The 6,419-nt window shown below is 36.8% G+C and overlaps 1 pseudogene; it reads right to left on the bottom strand.

Moving 5' to 3' along the window:
* Positions 1-1,657: 1,657 nt before the first annotated feature.
* LOC118849147 lies at positions 1,658-3,360 on the bottom strand (annotated as a pseudogene).
* Positions 3,361-6,419: the final 3,059 nt, after the last annotated feature.

Here is a 6,419-nt window from a genome sequence, read left to right as displayed (position 1 = left end):
TTTCCTTTACATTGCTGAGAAGAATCAGTGCTTTCTGCTTTTTATGGGAACAAGGAGGAGTTAGGTTAATTCACTTCCAATGGGGAATTTGATATGTTCTTCTTTAGCTGGACCCTGAAACTGAGGGCTGAAGTCCATTTTCATGGACTAATTCTACCCAATATGGAATGTATGATGGAGTTCAGCAGGAGAAATGGGAGCTTCGAAAATTTCAGCTCTCCAGTGTTATTTCAGAAGCTTTTTTTTAAACCTCATGTGGTAGTTCTATCTTTTTATCTTGCTGAATATGGTATTAATTACTATAGATCTGGTTCTTTTTTTTCCTTTTAAGATTCATAGGTTTAGGCATTTAGGCTGACAAGCACCATTCTACCATCTTCATAGTCATGTCCTTATAAGGATTGTGGTGAAGATCTAATGAGACAATGCATGTATCTTCTCCAATGCCTACAACGGTAACCCACACACATTAAGCCCCTTAAACAAAGGTTTGGGGAATGAAATATTGAAAATGCAACACATGTCCTTGTCCACGACTAAATGGAAACCCTTCCAGCCCTCAAAGATTACATGAACCTTGTTGTCATCATTGTTGTTTTTGACTTTTAAGTAGGTAGAATGAGTTTCCATGAGGCAGTACAATGTTTTCTACATCCTCATTATAAGATTTCAAATATGAGTACAATCTTCTTTCATTATATATGCTGCCAGACTCACTTTATTCCTGCACAAAATGGTGAGGTCGGGTTATTTTGACCCCTGTAAATAACTGTAAACCATTCCTTTGATGGGCAGGTGTGATGATTACTTATGAACGCCATCAAGTCGCAAATGCAATAAAGTGCATCAGAAATAAAGTACCCATTGACTTGATTTTCCAAATGCCCAGAAAGCTTGATCTAATACTCATAATATATTTTGTCACTGTGTCAGTTTCACAACTGACTGTACAATAAATTGTTAGATGGTTGCTAATATTTTCTCTAGTTTGAATGCACGTTCGTGACACTTGCCAACCTATATTTTAGTTTATCTCATGTTAGAGAATTATACATGTATATGACTGAAATCATAGAATACAAACTAGCACTAAAATTAAACATCTAGCACTCTTTCATCTCTGCTAATATCATCTCTGTATATTAATCATATCGATATTGCCTATCTCATGAATCAATTGAATCTGATTTCCTGATTTCAAGAAGAGATAACAGGATGTTTTAAACTTTAGAAAGAAGTCATATGCTGTTCATTGTATTTTTGTTTTTTTTCTTTAAATAAAAGTTTATTGGAAAACCAGTCTATTGCAGTATTGCACAGCTATGGTCATCAGAAGAAAATGTAAATGAAGTCAAAAATTTGCGAAGAATAGGATTCTCTTTTATGCTGCAAGAGGGTGATAATTTTAAAATAACTGTAAAAAATAAATGCAGAAAGTCTACATCTTGAGTAACATAATTGCTTAACTAAAAAAAGACAATGGTTCAATGTAAATTGACATGAGTTTTGACAAATTTTCAGCATTTGCGGGACATGGCTGTTTTAAGACACTGATTTGGAAGCTAAACGCTATCGATATCTTTTTCTTTCTTTTTAAAACAATTTTACTCCTCAAAACACACCAAAAAAATACAAGCATTTGTACATGAACAAATGGTCACATGCTTAACTGTTCAATGCAGGAAGACGTAATGGTGAACATTCAGGCCCCGTAGACATAGGGTTGCAGCTACAACTTCAGCAAGGTTTTAGCTTCTTGGTAGGAGGCAGACATGCACTTGGCAGCCCGATAAGTAACAGCTTCAAGCAAGTCTCTTTTTGCTTCCTTGGCGAGCAGATTAAAGGGACTTAACACTACAGCCTTACAAAGACGACTCACCATTGATATACCACTTTTGGGGGGAGAAGTTTCAGAGGTTTTTCCATTTACTCCATCGACAATTTCCAAAGAAATGTCCCCTTGTGCCCAATTCAGACTCAGGGATTTATACTCCAAGTCTGTCAGAAGAGGATACACAGATGGTACTAAGCTAATGTTCGTCTATTGACCAAATAAAACATAGGAAGCTTGGAAGTAAGTGCATCATCAACACGTTGCTTTATAGCTATTTCTAATCCTCCAGTATCACTGCAGCTTCCATCCCCCAAAAGCATACTCTTAATGTAAATGGGCTGGACGAAGCGGCTGAGCAAGGCTCCGGGCACACCACAACCTCCCATCTGCTCTGTTTGTCTCTGGAGGACAAGCTGCTCCCTCGATTAACTACTTCTGCGGGGCTGTAAACTGTGGGGTAAATTTTGCCTTCTACCGCCACGTGGAGACTCATTTCCTCCTTAGCTTCAAATGCAGATAAGGAGCCGCGACTGAGCAGATCCTTTTGGCGACTGGTTCAAATACAGATAAATGCTGATTCTCTGCTTTAAAGTGAGGAGATTAGAAGCTGGTTCAGTACAAAATATTAATTTTTCCATCATAGCATGGTTTTTGCCATGGAAGAGCAGACAGAAGTTGTCTATAGAAGAACCTGAGCAGAGAGCCTCCGGTAACCACTGCGTGGGTGTTGTGAAGCACACGCTCAGCTGGCTTGATTCCCTGGCTGTGATTGTATTCTCCCGTGCCCAAAGCTACAACTTCAGGCTGTCTAGCTCTTTCAATTACAAAAACAGCCAATGAGCAGCTACAATTCCAATATTCAGAAAGCTTGGCAGTTACACTATTAACCGTGTCCTTAATTGCCTCTGAGATCTTTGCTTACTGGATATGCCCCCTTCGTAATGCACCTTGGTAACATAATTCGATTCAGCTGAAATGATAGGGTCTGCGGGGATGAAAAGAGGCTCTGAGGTTTCTACATTCCTTGGTTCAGGATCATCCAATTGCAAAAGCTCATTAAGGGCTAGCTTGGCCGCACTAGATCGAGGCTCTTTTATTTTGTCCCAGTCCAGTTTTATATTGAATAGCATCCACCACAGCACAAAAGGCAAAATAAGGACCTGTTATTACGGTTTCCTTAAGGTTAAGGTGCACGCGCTGCATTTGTGTAAAAAGGTGGAGGGCTAACACTGGATTGATCTCTCCACGTTTGTACCTCATGATGAATTCCTTGGGAATCTTCTGTAGAGGAAGGACAGTATTTGGATTAGGTAGGACTACTCTGGAAAGTAGTGGTTCTGGAAAGTTACCTGTGACTTGTGAAATTTTAGAAGCTAAATCTGACACTGTAATTAATTCTCTGCTGATGACTATCCTGGAGGAGGTTTCACTGTTGTTGATGAAGGTTGAACTGGCAAGTTCTTTTTCCACATCTGGGCAAAGCTGGGAACCTGGGAACTCTGAAACCAGTCATCGCTACCAGACATTTTCCTGGGCCTTTGAGCCACCACCTCCCTCTCCTTCCTCTGCAGCTTCCCTCGCTGCCTCCGTTGCCGACGCCGCTGGGACTAGAGTGGAAGGTCGGTCCTGTTTATTATATTTAATAATGATATAGATGGAGGAATATATGACATGCTCATCAAAGTCCCCTAGGACATAAATGTGGGAGGGATAGCTAAGTTCTTGGAAAAGGTAAGAACTAAAACCATGGGCTAAATCTAACCAGAAGGAATTTAATAGCGATAAATATAGGGTCCTGCATTTTGGTTTTTAAAAGATCTACTGCACTAGTACAGAATGAGGAAGGGAAGGTTAGATGATAAAGAATCTCTGTGAAAAAGGCAACTTTAAGCCTGGATCAGCAGTGTGATATGGCAGCAAAAAAAAAAAAAAAAGATGACATCGTAGGTGCCAGGAAACACAATGCCCAGAACTAGGGAGGTGCTTTTCCTGTTGTACTTTACTCTGTTCAGACCACACCAGGGGTAATGTGTTAAGTTCTGGGTATTATGTCTTCAAAAGGTCATTGAGAAGCTGGAAGTTATAGAGGAATGTGAAAAAAATGGTTAGAGAGCCCTATTATTGATGAAACCATTGATAAAGCAGAGGATGAAAAAGGGACATAGTGAAGACATGAAAGTGCCTTCAAATATTTGAAGGTTTGCATTGTGAAAGGGACATTTTGCCAGGCTTGGTACTGAAAATCAAATTCCACTTTCCAAGGACTTACCTTGTATATCAATACAATTGTAAACAAGGATAGAACAAGGCATTTGTGTGGCCTTGGTAATTGTGGTTCCCTGGAATTTGTGGCCCCTATGTATTATTGCTATTGTCCACTGGAGATTTTGAGCCTTCTCTATAATATGTGGGACTTGATGCAAAATTTTAAAAAGCTACACATTATCTATATGGCAATGGAGAACAGAATCATCTGGCATTATATACATACCTCCTATCCTACCTCACCTTGTTATACTGTGAGCATCCATTGACTTTGCCTACCCTACATCCTAGTCTTGAATATAAGATATTGATGCAAGGGATGATGGAGATAGTAGAGTCAATGACAGCTGATATAAGTAAATTGTTTGTAAAGCAGAGCATTTATATGTAACCTTGATAGTCCTGTTTATACTAGCTTCTATTAAGAGTTCCTCAACAGGGATGAGGTAAATACCAATGGGCTGAGAAAAATACTATTTTGTTTATATTATTTTATCTTCTTCCCTTATTTTATTGTTATACTTCTGCTAACTTCTTTTAATTATTAATTAGAAGAGTTTAGAAGATGATGTGATCAAAAAAGAATAAGTAGCATAACTGCTTAAATGATCAGTGTTTTGACTCTCATAAATTTTAATACATTGAAACTCAAATCCTTTTAAGAGGCAAATCTGTTTACTATAAATTTCATTCATTAGAGAGAAATAAGCAAAAAAAAAGATTTGCTCTGGTGAATTCTAAAAAAAAACACGGTAAATAGATGACTGAAAATGTCTTCAGTATTCTAAATATTGAGATATTGAGGAACATATATGATGATGCTTACATAGATTATATTTAGGATATATATGTATACGTGTATACATATATATCTATATCTATACACACACATATGATTACAAAAGGAAATGAACAGCCAACCATTTATCAAGAGTGAGATACAAGAAATCAAAAATATAAATGATGCACTGGCATCCTAGAGATACTTAAAAAACAGGAAAAAAATTTCAGAATGATGAGTCATTTCTTTTTGGAGGATTTATGAGGAAAACATAGATTAGAATTACAGAAGATGAAAAAATATGGATGTGTTCCAGGAACATCTATCCTGATGAAATCATACATCTTTCAAAAAATCAAAGCAATGGATCATTGGCATCTTTCCCCCTACATTCCTCCCATCCAACTTGGTATTTCATATATAAAATTTCTATATGAGCTTGCTACAAAAAAGTAAAAAATCCCCTGTTGACCTCAAGTTGGACTATAAAAGACTAATACAGGACAAGAATTGGGGTATAGCATTGATTATCCAAACATCAAAAAGTGAAATGAGGTAAAAGAGAAATGAGGTAAACAGAGAGCTGAAGTCTTCATTTGTATTCATAACAAAACAATCCAAGAATAATTTTTCCAAGTTTCATATATATATGTATATGTGATATATACATATGTATACATATGTGTGTGTGTATATATATATGTATATATATATACACACACACATATGTATACACACACACATTCATACCAAAGGTTCTGAAAGAGTACATTTTATAATTCTTTGCACTTTAGAACTTCTTGAATTATCTTGGAGTCTAGCCAGTTAAAAGAAAGATGTAGAAATGGCTGAGTGGTGTGAAGGAGTCTATTTGCCTCTAAATACTAAATTATTTTGGTCTGGAAATGTGATTTAATTTGCTTAAGGAACTTCCTCCACTTACTCATATTGGCAAAGGACTATTATGACTTATAGTCTAAGAGAGTGTCTTGGGATACTGAAAGATTAGGTGATGCCCATAATCACATAGTTGGTATGAGTCAGATGCACATCAGAACCCATGTCTTCCTAATTCTAAGGCCATCAAATGTATTTGGTATTTCATACTGCCATTTCTATAATATATACTTGTACTACATTAAATTAAATTTGGATCTTTCAAAAAAATTGAAGTATTGATCAATTCACAAAGTCATTTAAGATCCCTTGCATGAGAAAACAGATGACTATGGCAGAATTATGTCATCACAGATCTTCAATGATATGACTAATACAAGGTTGGTAGTGAGACTTCCACTAGGAGGACTTTGTATCCATACTTCCTATTAAAGTGCCTGACACTTAGCAGACACAATAAGTATTTGTTGAATTTAATTGATTTATGATGTATCCCAGAATAACAAAATCATGAAATTTCAAAATTAGAAGGGACTTCAGAGAACATTTAATTCAATGTATGTCCCCAAAGTATCCCTGCTATAATATAACTGATATGCGATTCATACAGCCTCTTCATAAAGAGTCCATGGAAGGGATCTC

Source organism: Trichosurus vulpecula, chromosome 4 (assembly GCF_011100635.1).
Source record: "Trichosurus vulpecula isolate mTriVul1 chromosome 4, mTriVul1.pri, whole genome shotgun sequence".
In the NCBI taxonomy this organism is placed as follows: Eukaryota; Metazoa; Chordata; class Mammalia; order Diprotodontia; family Phalangeridae; genus Trichosurus; species Trichosurus vulpecula.
This window is presented reverse-complemented; position numbering and strand designations above follow the sequence as displayed.